Below are 24,376 nucleotides of genomic sequence, written 5' to 3'. Positions count from 1 at the left end.
CCTTCTTTTTGGTAAAGGAAGTGTTTGCAGCTGTCCTTCAGCTTCTTGCATAGGCTGCATATGCATGGAAATTTTTAGATTAGAAATGTGAAAATGTCATGTTCTACTACTCTGGTTTTCCTAGAGAATTTCAGGGCATTTCCCACAAGCTCCAGGCTGTCACATGAGCCCATCCAGTGCATGCAGAGCCTCTCTTCTCTGTCTCTTCCATGGTTCAGGAGAAGCTCAGGAGCTGCCTGGACCTCCCCACCACATGGAGATCTCATACGAGCAGCTCAAACACTCGCTCCAACATCTCAGGATGATGAAACAGAGCAGCAGGGGAATTCCACACCAGACCCCACCATCATGCCTGCCTGTGGTTTGCCCCGCTTGGCCAAAGCACTGCCCAACCCTACCCTAGAAATGGAGTTTTCGGGATCTTTAGAAGGTGCTCTTACTCAGAAAGCCAAAGGCTCACCAACAATCAAGATTAATTAGTTTATATTTTAACCTCATATTTCTTCCTTTTCTCAAGTGACTTAGGCACATCTATACGAGCTGCACTTCTAAGCACACAGAGGGAATTAAATGGGAACACAGCTGACTTGTAGCCAAGATGCAAAAGGATCAGCCACTGCCATTTCTACAGCCTGTCTTCACCCACAATCCCAGACAGTTCCAAGATGGGAATGAGAATTCCCATGGCTACAAAGGCTTCACATGGAGACTTCATCAGAGGAAACAGGGTTAGAACTATGATTTGGCTCTTGGTAGATGACAAAACCCTGCCACAGCTCCGTGTGTGCATGGTGGGAGCATTCACATTGGTACTGGAGCTGTTCAGGGTGCTCTCTGTTCCCTCTGAGATCTGTTGGAGCAAACCCTGCCCAAGCAGCAGCAGCAGCCCTGGGGCTGGGCAATGTAGGGTGCCTATGGTCACCTAGCCTGGGTCCCCAGGGCAGCCAGAGCCCCCAGTGCCCCACAGGGACAGCAGCACATGGAATGCCCACAGCTGAGCCAGGCAGCACCTCTGCTGCTCTACACCAGCCGCCTTTCTTCTAAAGCAAAAAAAAAAACCAACCAAACAAAAACAAACAACTAAAAAAACAGGCTGTCTAACAAGTCAGACAAGAAGAGCCAGAGAACTGCTCTCAAATCCATCACTTCTTCCCTACTGCTGAGTTTCTGTCTAATTTAAAACCTGCAGGATAAATCAGAGACACAGCTGTTAGGAAGGAGAAGGAGAAAGTCCCTGTTCAAGGCAGGAAGAGCAGAGTGGGAGCTGGCTGAGAAAAGAAAAGGTGCCCACATAGATCCCAGCAGATTTGAAAATATTTTCCAATCTAAAAAAAAAAAAAAAAAAAAAAAAAAGAAAAAAAAAGAAAAAAGTAATACCATAGTCCTTGACTCTCATTTCCAGGTTTCTGAGCACTGAGAACGTTTTTACTGCTACTTCATTGGCAACTTTAAAAACTATCCTTCAGTACACAACCATATTCTGTATATTCTAAATATTATGAGCAGGATCTTTTTGGTAACTGCAACAAAGTGATTCTGGAAGGCAAATGTGTGCTTTATTTGTAATTACAGTAGAAAATAAATAAGGATTTTTTAAAATCAGATTGATGAAAAAGCATTGAACATTGCTGAAGAATTGAGCATTGTTTTCCAGCTGGAGAGGCAAGGCAGGGCCAGGGCAGAGTGGCCATTCCTGCGGCTGCAGCCTCCACCATGGGAGGGGTCTCTGTTGCCATCTGGCCTCAAGCAGCCTCCTCTAAATTCCTCCAGGCTGAACCTGACACATGAGTCACTGGCAAAAACATAAGCTGATTCTGAAAGGGCTTAAGGGTCAAAGTGTTTTCTACTCTGAAGCAGCAGAAACACCTGTTTAACTTCATGACTCAGGGTTTAAGCCAAACCCATGAAACCTTCACTGGGGTCACAGACATTCGTTCCCTGTCATATAATCCACACAAGACAAAATGTCCTCATCCTGAAGCCAAGGGTATAAGCCTGAAACAACCTCCATACATTACATTTTAAGATAGGGAACAGGATTGTTTGGAAAGGTCATGACAAAGAAAGGTGGTCATAGACTCATGGAATAGGTTGGGTTGGAAGGATCATCTGGGTATGAGGAAGAAATTCTGCATTGTGGCTGCCCCTGGATCCCTGGAAGGGTCCAAGGCCAGGTTGGATGGGGCTTGGAGGAGCCTGGGATAGTGGAAGGTGTCCCTGCCCATGGCAGGGGATGGACAAGATGAGATTTAAGGTCTCTTCCAACCAAAACCATTCTGTGATCCCATGAATTTCCAATCAGCACTTTAGAGCTTCAATTCTGGTAAATCCCACACTCATTTAACTGGATTAACATGATGTTTGCAGCAGGAAGATACAAAGAAGTGAATAGCCTATCTATAATCAAATTTCTGCTAATCCAACACATGTATGTTCTCTGCTTCTCCCTACTCATCAAGCTGGGGAAAAAAATTCTTCTCTCTGTTAATATAAAATTTATCCCTTCATTAAGTTCCTTATGAGGAACAACAGCAAAGACAGGAATTAGTAAGTAAATGTGTTAACAAAAGGAAAAGGAAAACTTACTAATTAAATTTCTGGAATGACATCCAAATTAACAGCAGGAACATGTTCAGTTAGTCATCCCTAAGCATCATTTCCTCCAGGTTGTAACATATGGGCTCTGACTAAGGATGTGAAAATTATACAAGCAGGAGACTGGCTTTCACCTGAGCCTTCAGAAGATTTCCAAGATTAACAAATGAGGTCAAGTTTCTTGCCTAATTCCTTACAAGGAGCAAAGAGATTTGAGAATCAATTCCATCCCCCCACTATGAAGAAAGGGGCGCTTGCAAAGACTACATACATTTTTCACATTCACACATAGAACTGTTTAGGTGTAGGGTCTGGAGGACGGCTCTTGCAAACTATAAAGTTGTGCTGCTTTGCAGTTTCACAGAAGTTTTAAAATTTTCTCCTTTTAAAGTCTTGAATTTCCACTAATGTTAAAAATTTTAAACTACTTTAAACATGTGGATATCTTACATACTTCCTGGCCTAAGGACTTCTGTGTCCAGCTAGCCTATAAATACTGTTTTCTTGAGAATTTTGTGTTTTGTTTTTAAATTCTTAAACTGACATAGCTGCATTTACTGATAGTTATTTAATTTTCTCTCATTCTGAACAGATGAAGGCCTGACTGTAAGGCAAGCAGGTGCATTAGGTCAGAAACAAGGGCCGGGCTCACCTCCATCATGCAGAAGCCTGACCCATGCTGGTGATGAAGAAACAAAAACCAGAAGCACTTCTGAGCCAGGGACAGAAATCAAATACCTACAGCAGAATGAACATCTGTTCAGATCATTCCATTTTCACATCTGCATTCCAAGTACGCACTTTTGGTCATGTACCACAACTACTCTTCTAATCAGAGATGGTCTCAATTGTGAAATCAGCCACAGGATCCACTGCCAGCTGTCTCCTGTAGAACTCTATTGGTTTCCCATGGATTTATGGACAGGAGCACAGTTCTGCTTTCATGTACCAGCCCTATATCTTTAGTATTATCCTACCTATGCAATAAATGTTTAAATAGCATCCAGAACCTTTCATTCCCACACCCCGCATACTGAGTTATAAGCACTTATGACTTACAGCAATCCTAAAGGAGATAAAATCCCCTCTCTGTGAACAAACAGAAGATGCCAGGAGAAAACTTGCAAATCAAGAAAAAAATTTTACAGCTTTATTCCCTATCAGAATCCAGCCAACATTCTTCTTCAGTCAGTAACCCTCAGCCAAGTTACAGCCTGCTATTTGCAGCGTCACTACTGAAGCTGGGAGGTTTTCCCAGGGGGAACTCATTTTCCAAAGGCATAAAAGCAGTCCTTGTCCCCATGGATACTCACAATTCAGTGAACTGGAGCTGTGGAACAGGCTGAGGAAGATTTACTTATTAGCCTGAGTCATTGTTAGAAATCTATGGAAAATTAGGAATTGAATTCAGACCTTTATGGCTAAATTTGGCACAGTAGAAGAGGCTGAGTGTGCTTTATTGCTGAATGCAATCATAGCTTGCTGCTTTCTAAATTGATTAAGGTATACCTCAAAGCCTTACAGCAGAGGAACAGTGGGATTTGTATCTTCTATTGAACCTCAGAACTTCAGCAGCTCCTCCTGCAAAGGTAGGAGGAAGGGGAATCAATACCCAAATCTCCAATCCCAAAAGAGCCACAAACACACCAAAGAAACACAACACCATGGACAGACCATGTATTTTAGAGGCGAAAACGCCCCAACATAACCACACTATGACAACTAAAGCTTAAACAAAAGAAGTTCTTGCCAGGAGCAATTAAAATTAACTTCAGGTAGCACCTCCTTAACCTCCTTAATTACCAGTGCTTCACAGGTTCCACATAATCTTGTGATTGATGACATACCAAAACAGCTCTGACTTGCCTCACAAAACACCTTTTTCAAAGGAAACTCTGAAATCAATGCGTGAAAAAAGCTCCAGGATACTAGATCCCCCCTGAAAGGAAAAGCCCTAACCACAAAAATCCACTTCAGGCATGTCATGAGAACCTGGTGTTTCAGTATTTTCTGGAATTCCATCTGAGCCCAGCATTTACTGAAGTTTAAGCAATAATTGGTTGTGTTTTTAAAAACCGTTTTGCTTCACCTACTTCCTGTAACCCACAAACATAGTTACTGGGCAGATAAATTACCTTCATTCCAGTGCTGGACTTGTCAGCACAGGAGGCATGCTCCAGCTGCCCCTTGGAGGCTCAATCCTGGGCTGGACCACGGCAGGGAGTGGAGAGAGACATTTCAATGCTGCTGCCTAAAAAATCACCTTTAGAGAGGTGGAAATGGGGGAGAGGAGCCAGAGAGAATCCACTGCCCTTGAAGGGCTGTGCTTCCTAGTGTGCTGTGACCATTAAAACCCATCTCAGCACCAGCCCAGCAGCAGTGCTCATGTACTGGGAGGAACTGTCTCCTTTGTGCTTCTTCCATGTCACCTCCTTACTCTAGCCAAGTCTGCAAATTAACTTATTGTATAGGTATGAAATCCCCTTATATTTTCTAGTCTAGTGGAAGGTCATGGGGGTTGGAAGATGATTGCTGAGGTCACTTCCAATTCAAACCATTCAAGGATTCTGTGATTTGCTTTCCTGTGTGTTTGCTACACAGACATGGTATTTTTCCTAAAGAAGAGAGATGCCACCCCTTGCCCACCAGAGAGCCTGCCAGAGAAGCCCTACCATCCTCTGCAGCCTGAGAGGAGGCACCAAAACTGTTGTTATTTACCCAATGCTACCAAACAGCATGCAGACATTAATGCTCCCTTGGCCAATGAGTTTCAGCCACCAAAATAAACAGTGTGAAGAATTACCAGAACAAGCCAAGTTTGATTTAGCTTTGGTCTGGCAAGTTTAATCTTGGGGCAGCGTTCAATCCTGCCTTTCTAATAGGAAAACAGCATTTTCCTCCCATTATTGCTACCATTTCCCATCTAGTTATAACCCAGCAATTGCATACTTCAATCTGTAAAACACTCTTAAAGTGAAATATTTGTACCAGTGAATTAATCATAGTCCACCAGGAACCCTAAGCAGGCAATAGGATGCTCAGTTGTCTGAGATGATGACTTAGGAATGGTACACCCCAGACCAGTTCCCCACTATGAGACTCTTCAAGCCAAACACTGCTTTCTCTCGCTCCCGTTTCCCCCTGCCCTCTGTGGCAGGATGGAGAGTAGAATATGTATTCTCTGACTCTCAAATAAAGCCCTTGGACTGTGTTGCATTTGTCAGTGAACCCCAGGTTAGGCAGCCTTACCAATCCTAGAAGATATGCATGGAATAGCCCTTCAATCCTTGTGATGACATCCCTGAAGGGCTGGCAGTCTTCAATTCCACACTAAGTACATTTAGTTTAAGAAACTACCTCAAGTTCAAATTAGTAAGAAAATCACCACAAACCCACAAAACACCCTAAGACTCCCCACCAAACCAGACACATGGAGCAAACTGTAGGTGAGATTTTCACAGTTCCTCAAATCATCTTTCTTCACAGCCACAAATATACCTCTAATGTGACCACTCTTCTAATAAAACCACCTTGTGTCAAATAAAAGCAGCACTAAAAAGCCATTTCTCACTTGATTCTGTGCTGAGCCCAGGAGAGCACTGAGTATGAGATCCCCTTGGCCACTGAACCACCGAATCCCCTGAGTTGGGAAGAACCCACAAGGATCATTGAATCCAACACCAGCTCTGCCCAGACACGCCAACAATCTCACCTGGGCATCCCTGGCAGTGCTGTCCAAAGGCTCCTGGAGCTCTGGCAGCCTCGGGGCCATGCCCATTCCCTGGGGAGCCTGGCCAGTGCCAACACCCTCTGGGAAAGAACCTTTCCCTGAGATTGACCCTAAAGTTGCCCTGGCCCAGCTCCATGCTGGTCACTCAGATCCTATCATTCTCTTCCAAAGGGAAGAGAACAGTGACTGCCCCCTCTCCTGTCCCTCAGTGTTGTGGTGTGTTTTGCTTTGAATCCATGTTTGCCCCCTGCTCTCCTCCCCAGTCTGCCTCCTTTACCCAGTTCCCAATTTTCCCAAGCCCTTCCCTAACTGCCTCCCTTCCAACTTGTCAATCCTCCCTATCCCTATCCCTTTCTCCAGAGAGTTCTGTGTCTGTCTCGTTGCCCTCGACACCCCATTCATTACTTTGTATTATTGCCCCCATCATTTTCCCTGATAGGCTCATAAGTTATTTTCCCCACCTTATACTCCTCTCTTACCATATCCTCATTGGTTCACTTTCCTACACCCCTACTCCTGAGCTGCTGTATAAAATCTTCTGTTCACCCCCATCCCCCCCGCCCTCCAGTCTTGTCGGGGAGCCCAGGAATAAATCCATCCTGTTCTACACCAAGCCCCATGTCCTCGTTATCTGTCCCCATGCCAGACCAGCAGTTGCTGGGAATTGCAGAGCTCGCAGGGGGACAGTCGCACCCCTACTGCAGCCGCCCAGCACCGCGCACTGTAACAAATGGTAGCAGAGGATGGTTCCCTCCTTCGTCTTTTAAAAAAAAAAGGGCCAATCTGTGGGGGCACCCGCCTCACTGAAGAAGTGAAAAGAACATCTACAAGGAAGAACATCAGCGAGCTCTGCCTTGGACTCTAAGAGCAGCTGAGCGGAAGATCTGAGATTCCAGGATTCTCTCCTCATCCTCACCAGTGTGCTCTCTACCCCCCTCCCGGGCTACCAGAAATGTCTCCACCTGCGCTCTGAGGGTAAGTGAGCCAAAGGAGGGATTTTCCCAGCGGGTGTGTTTAGTCTCCACAAGCTGGTAAGCAAGTTTGCACAGACCACAGGGTACCCTCCTGACCTGAGGGGATCCTCACTCTTCCCCAGAAGGTTGGGGCGTCCCCTGAGGGTACCCTCCACTTATCAGGAGGGTGCTTTTCTATTCTCTCTCTTACCCAAAACTGGGCTCTCCCCCAAAGGCTGGGGCATCCCATGAGCACTGAGAGAGTAGAAAATACAAGAATAGGGCAGAAATGTTCCATCAAACGACAGCACATTCATAAGAATGGGGAGAATCTAATATTATGCAAGAAGCCCCTGGTGTCGGGCTCCTCCCCTGTAAGTTCCCCTGTGGCTTCTGTGAAGCTCCCTGTACCCTCTGTCCCTCAGACTTCCCAAAACCCTACCCTATCCTCCCTTGGGGATGGTGTTGGCCACAGCACCCCAAGCATCCCGCCGGACACTGTTCAGAGCTCTCGAGGGAACTGCAGTGCACCCAGCACTCCTTTCCAAGGTGGCGCTGGCCACGCCGCTTGGAACCCCCTTTCCTGCCTTGACCTTTCTTCTCCAGCCCCAAGTTTCCCTCCAGCCCCACCCCTTCCGCAGAGGCCCCTGCACGAATCGCCTGTGGGGGCCAGTGCCCTTTGTTGGAAGGTGGGGTTGGACCATCCCCATTCCTTATTCCGGCTCCTCCTCTGGGAGGAGGATCGCCTATGGGGCCTCCCATCAGGGGACCCTCCTTCTTGGGAGATCACCCTCTTTTATGGAGGGACCTCCTTCGGAGGAAGGTGGAGCTGAAACCCAGACCTGGAATCCTCCATTTTGTCTCTCTCTAGGATGGCGGTGCCCAGGTCCATCCCCTTACCGATACCCCATAACACTTGTGGCAGTCACCAAAGTAATCAGATTTCTTCTTATGAACTGAATCAATTACTAATTCAATTGGCATTTAATTTTTGGAAGAATCTCCCCAAAGCCCTTGACCCTTCGAAGCCTTTGTGGAAACCATTCCAGATCATTAACAAGCTTCCACAGTTGAGATGAATTGAAAAAAGGAACCGAAAAGAACAATTTAAAACATGTTTTAAGTATAGAAAAAGGAGATATGAGGCAAGTGTTTGCCCATCAAAGTCAAAAATTTGTTTCACCTGTAAAAAGAAAGGTCACATAGGATAAAACTGTCCAAATTTTTTAAAAAATACTATCATCCAAATAAAAATAAACAGTTGAATATATATAAGAACAAAATTATTCAAGAGTGACCGCCCAAGTTACCCATCTATTTCCTTAATTATACACTACCAAATGTTCCATATAATTTTGAAGTTTTCACAGTACGCTTTGGAAAAATAGTTCATTAATTTAACTTCAGACCTTATTTAAACTTCATGATCTTTGTTGATTTTTCTTTAACCATTTTCCTATGTTTCCAACTAAATTTCTTGACTAAAAAATTGTTCATTATATTCTTGATACTTTAAAATAATCTGCTTGTTAAGTTATATATTATAGAGAGGAGTCATTCTCTCCAGTTAATACCCACCGTTACATAAAATTAAATGAGCAAGACCACATCTCCATTCCCGGATCACATCCTACAAGAGGAGTGACCTCCAAAATCACTTTCAAACCCCAGAAATCCAGATCCTGCAGATTCCTCGGTGATTCATGCTTCAAGCCCAGTCTTGCTTCAGGATAATTCCGCTGCAATTCCTACTCTCAACCCTGATTCTGTATATAATGACTTTGTACATCTTATAGTAAGTTTCTTATACTAAGAAGATCCTTACCCCATGCATTATGGTCATGAGTAATTCATTTTTTCCTGTTAATTTTTGAATTCTTTTCTGTTGCTGTAATAATTTGTCATATGCTAAAATATGTTTTATGATAGATTATGAATACAATACGTTATATAATAGATTCATTAATTTGTTTTGAACCCCAGAACTCTTCTTTCTTTTGTAAAAAGAAACGGGGAGATGTTGTGGTGTGTTTTGCTTTGAATCCATGTTTGCCCCCTGCTCTCCTCCCTAATCCCCTCCTTTTCCCAGTTCCCAATTTTCCCAAGCCCTTCCCTAACCGCCTCCCTTCCAACTTGTCAATCCTCCCTATCCCTATCCCTTTCTCCAGAGAGTTCTGTGTCTGTCTCGTTGCCCTCAACACCCTATTTGTTATTTTGTATTATTCCCCCCCCATTTTCCCTGATAGGCTCATAAGCTATTTTCCTCACCTTATACTCCTCTCTTCCCATATCCTCATTGGTTCGCTTTCCTACACCCCTACTCCTGAGCTGCTGTATAAAATCTTCTGTTCACCCCCGCCCTCCAGTCTTGTCGGGGAGCCCAGGAATAAATCCATCCTGTTCTACACCAAGCCCCGTGTCCTCGCTGTCTGTCCCTGTGCTGGACCTGCCGATAACCGGGAACTGCAGCGCTCGCAGTGGGACAGTGCACCCCTGCCGCAGCCGCCCAGCACAGCGTGCTCTGCAACACCTCAGGAGGAAGCTGCAGACCACAACAGAGTCTTTAATCGTTACCACCATCATTACCATCATCAGTCTCACTGGCCAGAGCTGCAGCAGCTGCCTCAAGCGCTCTATGCAGGAGAACATCTTGCAGCATCTACATCTTTTATCACCCCAATGATTGGAGCCTTATTGAGCTGGACGTATTTTATCTTGTTCCCAGTGAAGAGCTGTACTCTTGCCAGGTAAGCATGGAAAACTTGCCCACACAGCCTTCAGTGTAAGTTCAGAATCTCAAAAATTTTCACATCCCTAATTTCCACAAAACATGTAAGACTGACCAAGTTTATATGTGCCTTTATACAGACATGCTGAACTTAATTATACTGAGGGATAGGAACATAAAATAGCTGGAAAACATAAAAGTGATGGGTCTTTGCATAGATAATTTAAACTCCAACAGTGGCTCAATGAATCCTGGAGAGAAACTTTCTCAGTTCTTCCCTCACACTGCAGCCTACTGAGCCTCCTACACTAAGTCATTTAATGCTTCTCTGCCCACATTTTACATTTCTAACACACACAGAAAAAGGGTAAGGAGTTTCTCACTGCACCCTGGAGATCTATGGAAGATCAGCACCCTAACCAGCAGTATTGAGAGGTCTTCTCATCCCAACCTGCTTCTAGTTTTACCTAGGGAACTTTGGGGGGAAATACAGGAAAATATTCCTTTAAAATAATTTGCTCTTTCTGTTTTGAAAAAGAAATCCTTGCACAGGGCTATATAATTGCAAAGACCCAACTCCCCAGGAAATGTCCAATGCCAGGTTGGACAGGTCTTGGTCTAATGGAAGGTGTCCCTGCCTAAAAGTCCCTTCTAACTCAAACCATCCTGTGATTCCATGATTCTATAAACTTCTGCACCTGAAAAGTCATGAGCCTCAGAGGTCCTGAAGCTGCTCCAGGGACACTCTGCTCTTGTTTTAGCCCAGCTCCACAGCACACAGCACCCAAGAAAGGACCAACTGCTTACAGCTGCTGCTGGAGGTAAAATTCAAAAGAAAACATGAGTGAGAAGAATATAGTGTGGAGACGAAGGAAAAAGCAAATAGCCCAACTGCCATAACAACTCAAGACACTGGACAAGCATTCCTTACTGCAATGCTTGCAAAGCTCTGGGAAATTGAGGAAAGGGACCTTTCACCATCACAAAGCCACTCTTCAGATTGGGGTATCCCAGCTCCTAAATACTTAACAGAGCTACTTGTCTGGAGTTTGGAAATGTCTTCCTTGTGAACCTTTCTAAGTGCTGTAAGGAGTTTCACTTTTGGTGCATTCCTAAAACCACTTGACAACCTGTTAGAAAACACTCCAAGGCAAATGCTGCACTCCCAGACAGGATACATTCGCTACAGTCTCCCATAATAGTTAGGAATTAAGCTGAAAGCATCCCATTTGTAACAAAATAGTTCATTTTCCTTGATTTTCCCCCCAGCAAAGATTGACATTCTATAGTCCTGCTCAAAAGAATATTAGGAACTTGTCAACTAAAACACACTAGTAGTTAAAAACTGAACTCCCCATCCCTTGGACAGCAAGGTATGGAAGGGTAACATCAACATGGGTATGTGAGAAACAGATCTGAGCCATTTTCCAAGGAGATTATATTTGGATTGATAAATATAATAACACTGACAAAATAAACTCAGATTTCTGCAATGAATTTGCTTCACATTAAGAATTATAACAAAACAGAAAATATCTGTTTACATAAAACAATTAAAAATTGTGTAAGCAATAAAAATACATGCCCTTGAGATTTTTCAGGAGGTTTTGGAGGGCTCAGGTTTTATTCTAACGAAGTGATTTGATATTTTACAAAAAACTGTGGAAAAAAAGCTCATCACTATTAAAAAATGTGACACTTTAGAAAGAATTAGGAGAATTTGCAGCATAAAAGTGACAGGCCACAAAGAGGGACTGGGCTTCTCATGTAAGCTGTGTGTGAGGACCCCAACAATGCTGGGGCTAGACAGCCAGCCTAGTCATGGACTGATCCCAAGAAAGCTGGGGATGCAGGACAGGGGCTGGACAGACAGCCTGACCAGGGACTGATCCCAACAAAACTGTGAATGCTGGACAAGGCTTGGACAGCCAGCCTGGCCATGGACTGGTCCCAACAGAGCCAGGAATGCAGCACAGGGGCTGGACAGACAGCCTGACCAGGGACTGATCCCAACAGAGACTGAGGAACCCTCCTGCTGAGAAGAGCAGCTCTCAGTGCAGAGACCACTGTGCCCTTTAGCATGGATCCTGATCTAAGGACTGGCTGTGAGAAACAGTAAAGCACTGGGCCATACTGTCCATGCTGAGGAGTTCAGGCTGAACAGTTTCTCTGACAGTGTCAGAGATTACCAAATTCACTGAAGAAACACTTAGAAACCAAGGCACATACAGGAGGCTCGATTAGACAACCACAGAAGTACTTTGTAACCTGAAGTCTGTGAAACTATTCTGTTACAGCCCCCCATTATGTTACAGGACACATGACCTTGGCTAAGACCCAAAATACTGATCCAAATGGTCATTATCAAATGCAAACAAGAAAGTTGGCTAGATACCACCTATGAAAACACAAAGTCAGCAGCCCCAAATCTAAACAAATGTGAGTGATGCTCAGTGATAGGAGTCCCTGAAGCTCATCATGACAAGAATTTGAAAACTGGATAAGCAAAAAAAAAAAAAAAAACACAACAAAAACAACCCCTGTCTCTTACTTGTAGATTCCCAACTGGTGGGCACAGACACATTCCTTACATTGGTCTGTTCAGCCCTAATCACAGGTGTTTCAGAATTTAAAATCTGTGGCCCACAGCAGTTTGGATTTTACAATGTGATGCAAGAATTATTACATGGACTGTAGTTAACAAACAATATTGGACAGAGACTTTATGGAAAGCAACAATAACCAGGAAACACTACATTTAATTTTCCAAAATATTTCAAGAACAGAATCACTGAATGATTTGGGTTGGAAGGGACTTTAAAGATCATCCTGTTCCCCCAACCACAGGCAGGGACACCTTCCACTATCCCAGGCTGCGTCAAGCCCCATCCAGCCTGGCCTTGGGCACTGCCAGGGATCCAGGGGCAGCCACAACTTCTCTGGGCACCCTGTGCCAGAGCCTCAGTACCCTCACAGGGAAAAATCACAGGGAAAAAATCCTTCCCCGTATCCCATCCATCCCTGCCCTCTGGAAGTGGAAGCCATTTCCTGTGTCCTGTCCCTCCATCCATTCTCCCCAGTCCCTCTCCAGCTCTCCTGGAGTCCCTTTACAGCCTGGAAGGGCTCTGAGCTCTCCCTGGATCCTTCTCCTTTCCAGGTGAGCACCCCCAGCTCTCACAGCCTGGCTCCAGAGGGGCTCCAGCCCTGGAGCAGTTCCATGCCTCCTCTGGATCTCTCCAGCAGCTCCACACCATTCTCCTGTAGAGACCACAGAGCTGGGTGCAGTGCTCCAGGTCCCACCAGAGGGGGAGAATCCTGTCCCTCAACCAGCTGGTGACACAGCCCAGGAACCAGACAGTTAAAGAATACTCAAAAGGCTTTCAAATGGGAAAACTAGGTTACTGCCTAGTAGTTTGAGCTTCATGCTCAGATTTCATGGAGCAGTGCAAGAAGATAGTGTTTACAGAGACCATTTGCCAAAAATGGTGTGTTTTATGTTTAACCACATATTGTTTCCTACATTCATAAAACCCAATACAAGTTAGAAAAACACATGGAAATCTGCTCTGTTCTCTCTCTCTCTCTCCTCAGCTGCCAGGAAAAAGCAAAAGCTGACTTTATCAACTCCCTTAAGAGGGAATCTATAGAGATGACACTGCTTTTGGCTACTTTGACATGCACCTACACAAAGCAAACTAAAAATTCTTCCCATTTGGCTGCTGTTTGACTTAAGACACACCAAGAAGGTACTATGGAACTGAAGAACCCACCCCCAGAGAGACAGCCCAACAGAAGGATTTGCCCTCTATCAATTTAAGTAAATAAAAGGACTAAAATCTCTTCAAATTAGACATCTGAAGAAAAGAACAGTAGTGCGTACACATATTGGAGTGAACAGCACTTAATTTCATTGCTTGGATTTGTTTATTTGGTTTTTTTAAGAAAATTGCATTGCCAGCAAAATGTAGGATTGAAGAACCATTGGGTTCAATGCACCTTAAAATGGTTCAATTCATCAATCCATAAATAGCATTACTGGCACACATTCTCACTAAGAAGTTATTTTTAAAAAAACTCTTTTTTTTCCTCTGAAAATGGATCTCTTTGCTCAGTAAAACTTTTTAGTTTTAAAATACAAAATACAGCATCATGAAAAATATGACTAGAAGTTTGGATAAATGATCTAGGAACCATGCCTAGTTTCCATGTGACTTTAAAAGGCTCTGGAATTATTTTTTTAACTTTACAAAATTCAGGTACTTCATCTCTCCTTAGAGGATGAAGGCTTTTCTATTAATAAAGACCAATCAATATGCCCATTTATGATTGTAAAGACTGGTCTCTCTGAGGTCCTTGTGATTGCATAGAATAAAAGCTTTTTCTGACTGTGAAACCAACAGCTTAATTATGACTGAAAGAGAAACTGCAATTGGAGTAAGACTTTTTTAATTACCAGCAGTAATGGACACCCACTGTACAGAATTTAAATCCTGGGACTGTTTCCCACAGTCCCCGGGATAAGTGATAGGCGAGTACATGAAAGGGCTTCATCAGTCAACAAGTTATTGTGCAGTCTTGGGGAAAATGGTACTTGTACAGAAAAACGAAAGCACAGATACAACACAGATGTCTGCAGCGTCCCCTGAAAAAAAAGCAAGCAGTGTATTAACCATGTATCACCAGTACCCACCTAACCCAGGGAAAAAAGAAAGGTTGTAGGATAGGACCTTGCAGGAAACATAACCGTTCTGAATACAGCAGAGGAAATGCAAGTAAGACACCATGATAAATAGCACAGGACATGAAAATGCCTTAAAAGCTTGCATAAGAGGACAGGGCTGTCTTTAAAACTCACTGGCACATTAAAACCCAAAGCCACACACTCGCCTGCCATGGACTGTACCCACGTACAAGGCACACACAGCAGTATGAGTCCACCTGGAAGTCCAGCTAAAGTCAGGAATAGCAGTTTTTGCTTTTCCTCACAGCTCATGCTGATGTGTAGCTGGGGAGAAGTACTGAAAAACAAAAGGGGTTTGTTTGGTTGGTGTTTTACATCACTGTGCAATTTGGCAGCTCTTTATCCTCATGGGCACACACTATCAATAGGCTTCACTCCCTGAAAGCTGCCAGCGATTTCTGGGCCTTCATACTCCTTTCCAAACAAACGCTTTATTACAGATAAAGCTGTGCACTGCTTTAGTGTTCCCTTCACATCCGCACCAGGATCACAAAGGGTTTCACAGATGCTAATTTTACCAGGTCTCAGTTCTGCAGGAGGAGAGAGATGCAGCAAGAAATGACCACCAGCCTGAACCCACCTGCACTGTCTCTCCATACAGCTTCCATACAGGTCCATTCTCAGAGAGGCAAAGATGTCAACCTGATCCCACCCTGTGAGCGTCATCACCCAGAGCAGGCTGGACTTATGTGCATGTACTAAAAATTAATATGCCCACACCTGAGAGCTGGACTGAGCACAGCCTGCCCAGTTGTCTCAGATCCCTGTGAACCACGCAAGGAGCCCTCAATTTCCTGCACAGAATGTAAAGACTCATCAAGAGGAGATGCCCATGGAAATCTGGGCATTTGACAGCTCTACTAACCTCACAAGAAATATACAGGAGCCCTGTTTTCTTCCTCCTGGTGCTTACCATACCTCCAAGCTCTTCATTCCACAAACTACTACCCTGTCAGCAAGCCAGGCAGCACCAGATTGGACATACAACACTTCTTTTGACTGAACACCATCTGCTTCATGTACCAAAGAACAATTCCACTCACAGCCAGCCAGCACTACTCTCTAGAAGAGCACCAGTGGAAGTGACTCATGCCACTATTAAATAATACTGCTCATGTTCTACTAACAGAAGCACAAGGACCCATTTTTGGTTACAAAAACACTGACAAGGTCCACTGGTTTAATTTTATCCTGAAATGGGAGCATATGGAAAATGGTGCCCTAGGGAATAAAGTTATTCTTCTCAACAGATGTTCTTGTCAAAGGAAACATTTGGAAGGAAAGCAGGTGTGATTGATGAGATGGCTCACAACTGTAAACCTTGGCCACAACAGCAACACCATTTCCATTTCATTTTGGGCTATATCAAGAAGAAAGGAAAACAATTATATTACTGTAACAGAAAGGGAGGAGGGCAAACACACACTCATTCTGTGTCCTTACAGAAACCATATTGTATGTTAAAATAATGCTTAGTAAAAACAGTAATAATGTAATAATCTTTCCAATAAAGTGTTATTATTTCACAAAAAAACCCTTCAACATAATGATACTACAGTAACAAATTTAGAGCTGATTTACCACAACAACAAACCAGATTAGTTCCTCTTTTGTTATTACTGCTGTCTCTCTTTACCAACCTTAAGTTAATTACCAACAATTTCTTCTAGTCTATTGACTTGGTTTCTTCACTAAATACACACTGAGCCAGGAACAGACCTACCCTCAAGAGATGGTTTTGTGAAAAAGCAAGCATTAACCTCAGTGTTTTAGCGTCAGCCAAAAATGGCGCCCTAACACTTCACTGCTTGTGAGATTTAAGTGCTGCATTTTTCCTCTGCTATGACCAAACCCCACCGTGTAGGCTGTGACACTATTGCCACTAGCTCGACACTTTCAGATTATACTGAACAGAAGGGAGCAAGACACTCAATACAGCATCCTGGGGAAGACTGTGTTCTTACAAACAGTGACCTTGGCAAATGCTCCCAGACACAGCATTTCTAGAAGATAGCAAGATAAGGCTCCTTCATTTGGCAGGATTCTGTATGATGTCCAGGTATCCTTGCAAATTAAGTCATAGAAACACTGGTAGAAAACCTTTTTTCAAGAACCCTGTCATTAATAAAAAAAGGAAAAAGAATCACCACTATTTAAAACAAGATCAGAAAGACAGCAGAAAACATCCACATCTACTGGGAATACCCTACCAGCACTTCCACAGTTGTAAGAATGAAGGTTAATAAAGTAAGGATGACAATATCAGTTCACATATGACCCCATCACTTTGGGCTGGAAGGTGAATCCCAGAGGAATGGCAAGACCCCAAAAGCCAGGGGCAGGCACCGATGATGTCCCCTCCCTTGCTCTGAGGCTTCGGTGTTTCAGCTGACGAGGCTCTGTGACCATCTCTGCAGACTGAGCAAGTCACACACTCTTCCTGTGCAGAGCAGTATTTTGGTTAAAACCAGTCCAGTCCTCCAGTACTGGATAAACTGCTATCAATCAGGCCACATCAGTTTATCTCTGCTCTCAAGTTCAAGGCTCCACTGGCATCAGACATTTGGGTGAGTTTTCTGATTCTGAGCCTCCAGCCACCACCAACAACTCCAACAAAAATCAAACCTATAAACGAAAGTGTAATTGCACAACCTTAGAGGCACCAAGGTTCATCAGCAGAAAAAGAGCCTTTTGTCCTGTTTCTTTTTAAATAGGAAGCACACTCTGGAAAACAGACATCTTTGTGTTACCAGTACATTCAAAACTCAAGGATTCCTGCAGGAGCAAAGTTGACATAACTTCAGGATACTACAGATCCTAAAAAAAAAAAAAAAAAGACAAAACCTCACAATTCAGAAGCAATTATATATTAAAAATTATATTAAAATTATATATAAATTATAAAATAAAATATTTAAAATATAATTATATATATAATTATATATAAAATTATATAATGTAATTATATAAAAATATATTTACAAATTAAAGTGGGGGGATTAATCTTTCTCTTTTCTAAGTTTCCACCTTCACTAGTACAAAGTGTTGGATGAAACCTAAAAATTTTGACAATATGTTCCTGACATTTGAAAAAAGAGACAAGCAGTAGCTCAAGATCTTAGAAGAAAGTGCTGCTTCTTGTGGAAGCCTCTTACAAGAGAACCAAAGTCAAGTGCAGGACATGCCAGATAACAAATCTTGTTCATAAACTTAGCAACCTGCATAGTAAAATTATTATAATTCTTGTCATGTTATTGCTAAAGCAAAGCTATGCTAAACTTTTACTTCTCCTCATTTAGTTTGTTTGAAGTCAGTCCTTCCCAAGCCAACTTCATCCTCTAGCATTCACAGCTCTCTTCCTTATAATGCCTTTTCCCTGCCTTTTCCTTTCTACAGAGTTATTACAGACCTCTTGGCTTGCCAGGCTAACTGAGCTGAGATCCAGCCTTGCTTTATTTAGAAGCAAGGTTCTCCTTTCACTGACTCACTCTGATGGCCCTTCATGATATATTCTTCCATTTTAAAGACAACTGTCAGGGCAGTCCCTGCACCCAGACAAGTCACTGCTGCTCTCGGATGCTTGATTCTTCTGCAGCAGAACAGGGATGATTTTTGTTGACTAGCTGTTATTTGCAGTTATGCACTATAAGCCTTACTCTATCTCAAACCAGTTCAACCCTCTGTTTATGAAATAATTTCAAACAGAATTTGCTAACATCTCAGTTTAAAGATGACATAACTATTCAGTTCAGGCTGGTTCCTTACCAAATGAAACCAAACTTGTATTATCCGTGTGCTGGTTGAAATAACAGTGCTCACAGGACTGGCCATATCAATGTCAGTGCAAACCCTGTGACATTGAGTGTGTGACCAATGCCATTAGAGAGTAAGAGAATTGCAGCAAGTGGATGTGGAAGTCACTAGGAAATATGACATCTGTTCCCTTGCTCCAAGATAGGAGCAATGATCTTTAAACTGTTCCTGACAGATCTGCACACAACTCCAGTGAGCCTGCCTACAGAATATTTGTCAGTGCCTAACTGCTCTTAGTTAGAAAGGTCTCCCTGTTCTCTAACCTGCATATCCTTGGTTTCATTTGAGCCCGTTAATTATTTGCCTGTACATGGTGACCAGGAAGACTCATTCACTCAAGTCCTTTAAGAAAGTGTTTGGGTTGTTTTTCAGATACTAGTCTTCAAATGGACAAACCATCTCTCACTATCAGACATGTATCTGAGATCTCTCTGTGGTGTTGCAACCATGTGCTGGATTCTGAAGGACCAGTCCCATATCTTGCTTGAAGTGAGATGCATGCAGTGGTTTGCACCAGTAGCCTGTGGCCAGTTATCCAAGGGAAGTGCCCAAAATCTTGTACAATAAGGTTGGGGAATATCATCCGAGAGCAGAGTTCATGGTTCACAACTCTCTTACTGATATATATCCCTGCTTTTGGGAAGAGCAGAGCCCCAGCAGGTGTTCAACAGCTTCTTAATTAAAATGAATCTGAAAAGCAGACATTGCAACACACAGCACCAGCCGAGGTTAACGTGAGTGCTCAGACTTTAAGCCATAGGTTTAGTTTACCTGTGGGACTAGGTACACAATACAGCACTAACTCATTTTCTGGAAAACCTTTTGGATCTTGGTGCACTTGCTCTGCCTTAGAACCATGGGACAAGGCACTCCAGTTAGAAGGAAAATCCAGGAAAGGCAACAGGCACTGCAGCATTTGGGATATTAATCTTTCAACAGAAACTGCTTTTTGGAACAGCCTGAAGAAGCTCATACATCCCAATTAGATACATCCCTCCTAAAGCAACACCTCAGAGGAGGTTCTACATCCTCCTCTTCCAGCAACTGCATTCATATCCAAGCCACCTGGGCCAGCCCACTTGTGTATATCTCCTCCCCAGTCCCACTGCTGTATGCATGTGATGCCAGCTGTCCCTGCCCACCACAGCAAGGCAGGTGGCCAGGCAGACACAAAAGGTGCTGCTCAGAGCAGCAGCTGAAGGGCAACACCAATCCTGCATCCCACCTGGAAGGCAAGAGAAAGGACAAGGACTTTCTCCACGACTCACTGCAAATGTAATGCAAAAGGAGAAAGAGCAATTCAGGCAAAATCTTACCCAGAGGGAAGAAATCCTCCAAGCCCCACCTCACACTGAAGACTCAAGCCAGCTCCACTTAGGTGAAAACCAGGAGAGAGGGGGATAAGAAGGCACCCCTGCTCTGACTGCATATTGCTGGCAGCTCCTGAACTGTGAGCTTGCTCCTTTCCACAACCATCCATCCCAATACATCCCAACTCCTCCCTCCTCCCCTCCCTCAGTCATCCTGAGTCCCTGAGTAACCCTTCTTGCAAGCATCCATTTAATTCCCTTATCTTCCCTGGAAAAACACTTGGAGTGCCATCCCAATTTTCTGCTGCACTGACATTACTTTATTATTTTACCTCCCAAAAAAAAAAAAAAAAAAAAAAAAAACCAAAAAAAAAACCAAAAACCAAAAAACCCAAACCCAAAGAGCCAAGCAGTGCGACATGATTTCCAGCAGTAGCCAAATTCAACCTGACACAAGCTGGGTGTGTGTCAGGTTCCAGGCTACTGCAGAGCCCTAAGGATAACCTGCCCATGAGACACCAGCCGGGCAGAAAGCTCTGGAGTGCCCAACAAGGCAGCGCAGTGCACAGTTCACTCATCTTAAGACCTTGATTAACTTTCCCAAGCTGCATTTTCCCTCTGCTGTGTCCAAACAGTAGTGAATACTATGCAAACATCTGAGACATCTGAGATCAAGCAGACCAATCAGTGTCTGGGACAATCCCAATGCCCCTTGCCCTGTGTGTTGGTGTGGAATGCCAAGCTCACTGTTCTCCACCATTCATAGCTTCACCACAGACAACAGCTCTTGTTGCTCCTCATGCCCACATCGTGTAACTGTGCCTCTGCATGTGGACAGAGCTCTCCGGGACCAGCTTTCACTGCATTTCCCTATGCACATTCACAGCAGAACGTGCATGGGGAAGGAACATTAGGAACTCACTCCTATGACTCATTCTCTTCCTCAATAGCATAGGCAATCAAGCAACAACCTGTGCAAGAACAGCTTGTGCATGGGAAGAAAAGGTCCTAATGGCAGACTGACCTGCAGCCCTGCTTTACAAGAGGCTCTGTTACTATTCCCTGTTTCCAAACAGCTGAAAGTTATTCATGCGACAAGTTATGCAGGTAACAAGCCAGGCAACAAATGAGACAAGAGATGGCCTAAGGTTGTGCTAAGGGAGGGTCAGGTTGAATACTAGGAAAAAAATTCTTCACAGAAATTATTCAGCCCCAGCACAGGCTGCCCAGGGCAGTGCTGGAGTCACCATCCCTAGAAGTATCCAAGAAATGTGTGGATTTGGCACTTTGGGACACAGTCCAGTAGCATACATGGTGGTGGTGCTGGGGATGGTTGGACTTGATGGTCTTAAGAGATCTTATCCAACCTAATGTGTCTATGATTCTGTTTGCCTGTGCCAGTTAACAGAGCAGGAGGGCAGTGCACACAGGGCCCCCAGGAGCCTCATGGCCATCACCACCACCCACTGATCCCATCACAGCTTATCTCCCATTCCCGAAATACCCACACATGTCTTGCTAAACAGATTTCACAGCAGGTAACCCAACTAATCCTTGCCTTCTTGCTCTGCCCCATGACCCCTACTTGGCCAGACCCCTCTCCCCAAGCTGCTGCCCTACAGATACAGCTTGGTCCCATGGAGATACCCTAGCCCATCTTCACACCAGGCAGAATGGGGAGATGCAGAGGCCACACAGGGAGACATATCTGCAGCCATCTCTGTCCAAGTTGAATTTCTGATGACAAAAAAGATAACTGAATACAGTCCTCAGAAGACAGCTTCAATTTCTCAGCAACAGCTGAGAATTGCTGTCACAATAGAATCTCCTTGACTGTTTTCATATTTTTAACTTCAGACAGATCTTTCATTAACTGCAGAATATTATCTGGTACAACCCAGTTTTACAGTGCACCTTGCATTCATTATAATAAAAGTTTGATTTGATATGTAATAGTTTGTTTAAATTGTTATGTAAAGTGAAGAAAATATTTCCTTACTCAATTTAATTTGCAGGCTCTTGATAAAGAAATTCAGGAATACTTCAGCCTAAAAAGTTATGCAAAACAGATGGAGAGAATATAAACAATCTCTTACAAAAAATAGGTATGCACTTAAATCCAGACAAAAAACTCAGCAGAACTTAACCAACTTAAAATAGGACTTTGAAGAAATTACAGGAATAGGTCTGCTCAGAATAAATAAATATTTTCAGTGGCATTAGTAATTGGAATCCCTTACAATAGGGATACCCATTGCAAAGAACAATTATCTGGAAAAAAAGAAATTAAGTGCAATGAGTTATCCCATACAGCCCAGACAGCTTCTCATTATTTATTAAAATGTTAGAGAAAAAAAACTAAACCGCATTTAAAGGAAGCCGCCATAGGCCCATGTAGGTAAGTTTAGAGGACATCCCATTAAACAGAGAGGAGGATATAACTAATAATTTCCTTATTGTGGCTTTTATATGTTGGCTGCTGTTCCAAGGACACATTAAATACCATGGCTGCTTGGTTGGATATCAAATTAAAAGCTCTGTGATAACCCTTCATTACCAATGGGACATTTTTAGTCGGTTTTTCTTTTTTTAAAAAATCTATTAAGTACACAGTAGGTCCTTCAGAACACTACTCTGAATAAAAATAGTTTCAAATGACACAGAAGAAAATAGGTTAGGAAACAAATATGTCAACAGAGGTCTGGGCTATGATTCAATTGACAAACATCCCAGATGTGCACCCTGCAGGTAAGCAGAGGGAGTCCTTGGTCTTGCTATGACACACCTGGAGCCCTACAAGCACCAAACACAAAGAACATGCACCACAATATTAAGGCATTTCACATGAAAACAACATTTTGCAACTTGACAAACACACACAACAAATTCCTTCTAAAAATCTTGTGGGCTTGGCCTGGAATAGGATTCAGTATTTCCAACTTTCAACTATGCAGGTGATAAAGGTAAAAGACCAGTCCCAATCTGCAGCTTCTGAAAGGAACCAGGAAATACAAGATGAAAAATAGATGCCCTTACCTACTGAACATGAAAAGGAAAAAACTGAACTACACCACGGTAGTTTCTTTTTTGTGCTTAATTCCCATAACCTTTCCTAGAGTGGGAGAAACTCAAGTGAGGGTCAGGGAGTTTTCTCCCCTGAAAACTGAGACAAGGCTGGTTGAAGAGATTTTTCTTATCACACCCCTTTCTTGCTAGACATTTCCATGGGACAAAACCACATTCATTCCCTCTGTAATAATATGCACATGAAAAATATGTTATTAAAAGAGCATTGCAGGCACTGGCCCCCAGCATGCACTCCCAACTGCTGGCTACCAAGACACAGCACAGGCCACATCAGTCCTTCCCACTCTCCCTTAATTATAAATCCAGAAAAATTATCCATCCCCTTTCCATTCTTTCCATAGAAATAATCAGTGAGATTTCTCTGCTGCAGTGCAAAGAACTAGAGCAGTGGGCAGCCTCCCTGGGTATTCCAGTAGCAGTATCACACTATGCCGAGCCTTTCATTTGGAAAAAAAGCTTGGTTTTCATCAAGCCCTAGATTAGAAAGTTCTCAGAGACCACTCAGTTTATGTTAGCACTTTTGAAACAAACAGAATATGATCTACTGCAAATAGCATTCTTTTACCAGAACATGTTTTTTCAGTCTGCAAGGCTAAAATTCAGGTAGAGTACTTTAAAATATTGTCTGTGACATCAGTAAGCTGGATTCCCTTTATAATAGGGATATCCATTTGGTATCCCTATTTTAGTCTACAATATTAAAAATACACAAAATATTTCAGCTCTTGTAGATTATGTTAGTCTATAAGATTAAAAATGTACAAGTTGGAGCTCTAAGAGGTTCTAAGTATCTGTAGTTAAATTCTAGACCTCCCAGGAGAGGATGCTCAGAGGGATTCAGCAAAGGGCTTTTTGCAGCAGGAGACTGGATTAGTCTTGCCATCAGATTCAGCTGATTTTCAAAGTCAACGGTTTCAATATCACAAAAATGATAACAATAAAACATCAAGACATGGATTACCATCCCATACTAAAGCTCAGACATTTTCAAGATGGGAAAAAAACTTTTAAGTAATGAAGTGATTCACTTAAAATATTTTAAAGCTTTATCTTCAGAAGCTTTCAAAATTAGAACTGTCATGAAAAATTTATTGACTGCAATGAAACAAAAGTTTTAGCACAGCCTTCATTGGAGCTGTAATTCCATTTTAAACCCCAAATTTCTTAACTTTCTAGCACCTTAGAGTATGACAGTGAATGTCAGCACAGTCTCACACACAGCACTCAAGGGAGAGCCAGAGCAAAGACACTTCCAGATGTTTGTAAAAGCCTTAGGCAGAACTACCTAACCAGTTTACAGTCTACCTAAATTACTCCAGGCACTTTTAAAAGAAAACACTTGAGCACTCACAAGCTAAAGATTTGGGATTTTTTTTAAAGTCATTCAACCTACCAGAACCACATTACCTATTCCATTAT

General features: G+C 43.1%; 1 protein-coding gene across 2 annotated transcripts in view; it reads right to left on the bottom strand.

The window, feature by feature from the left end:
- The window catches only part of WNK2 (WNK lysine deficient protein kinase 2), a 98,616-nt gene that overhangs the window by 61,472 nt on the left and 12,768 nt on the right, over positions 1–24,376 (bottom strand). The gene's annotated exons all lie outside the window — the stretch shown is intronic.

The sequence above is a fragment of the Lonchura striata genome, chromosome 12 (assembly GCF_046129695.1).
Source record: "Lonchura striata isolate bLonStr1 chromosome 12, bLonStr1.mat, whole genome shotgun sequence".
Taxonomy (NCBI): Eukaryota; Metazoa; Chordata; class Aves; order Passeriformes; family Estrildidae; genus Lonchura; species Lonchura striata.
This window is presented reverse-complemented; position numbering and strand designations above follow the sequence as displayed.